The sequence below is a fragment of the Etheostoma spectabile genome, chromosome 16 (assembly GCF_008692095.1).
Source record: "Etheostoma spectabile isolate EspeVRDwgs_2016 chromosome 16, UIUC_Espe_1.0, whole genome shotgun sequence".
Classification (NCBI taxonomy): Eukaryota; Metazoa; Chordata; class Actinopteri; order Perciformes; family Percidae; genus Etheostoma; species Etheostoma spectabile.
The window spans coordinates 23,495,757-23,496,972 of NC_045748.1; the positions used below are offsets into that span (position 1 = coordinate 23,495,757).

General features: G+C 38.2%; 1 protein-coding gene across 8 annotated transcripts in view; it reads right to left on the reverse strand.

Annotated features, from left to right (window-relative positions):
- The window catches only part of sh3glb2b (SH3-domain GRB2-like endophilin B2b), a 37,635-nt gene that overhangs the window by 3,014 nt on the left and 33,405 nt on the right, over positions 1 to 1,216 (reverse strand). The gene's annotated exons all lie outside the window — the stretch shown is intronic.

Sequence of the window (1,216 nt, forward strand, 5' to 3'; positions counted from 1 at the left end):
ACTGTTGGACAAAATCGCACATACAGCATATTATATATGTATCTGCTTGCACCGACAAAGTATATAAGTTATGTAATGTTTACACCACATGCTCAAAACCCAAGACAACAACACAAACATTTTCTATTCTTATAATCATGACACTCATGGTGTGTTATTATAAAAATGAACCGCCAGGACACAGCTTTCTATTTCATTTGCATTTATATCTCACATACAGAGGTAAAAGTATTCATACCCCTTGAATTTTTACACATTTTGTCACGTTACAACCACAAATGTAAACGCATTTCTTTGGGATTTTATTTGATAGACCAACACAAAGCAGCGCATAATTGTAAAATGAATGGAAAATTATATATGGTTTTCAATTTTGTTTTTTACAAATAAAAAAAGTGTGGCGTGCAAAAGTATTCAGCCCCTTTACTCTGATACCTGTGAATAAAATCCACCTAATTAGTAAATAGAGTTCACATATGTCTAATCTAATATTAATATACATACATACAGCTGTTCTGTGAAGGCCTTAGGTGTTTGTTAGAGGGAACAAAATATGAAGCCCAAGGAACATACCAGACAGGTCAGGGATAAAGTTGTGGAGAAGTTTAAAACAAGGTTAGGTTACAAAAAAAATATCCCACGCTTTGAACATCTCATGGAGCACTGTTTATACCATCATCCGAAAATGGAGAGAGTATGGCTCAACTCAATCCAAGAGGCCCATGGTGCCTCTGGAGGAGCTGCACATGTCCACAGCTCAGGTGGGAGAATCTGTCCACAGGACAACTATTAGTCACGCACTCCACAAATGGGATCTTTATGGAAGAGTGGAAAGAAGAAAGCCATTGTTGACACCAAGCCATAAGAAGTCCCGTTTGCAGTTTGCCACAAGGACACAGCAAACATGTGGAGGAAGGTCTGATGAGAACAAGATAGTTTTTGGCCTAAATGCAAAACGCTACTGAGTGGTTCATTTCTCAAGTAGAAATGATGCTGAGTAATTAATAACTTAGTCATGACAAAAAACGTTTGCTATTTTAATGTAATATACTGTAACGTGACCAAGCTTAGACACCGCCTACCAAGAGCCTGGGTCTGTCCCAGGTTTCTGTCTAAAGAGAAGTTTTTCCTTGCCACTGTAGACCTACTAGACCTGTTGGGTCCTTGCAAATTCTGGAGTGTGGTCTAGACCTACTCTATTTGTAAAGTGTCTCGA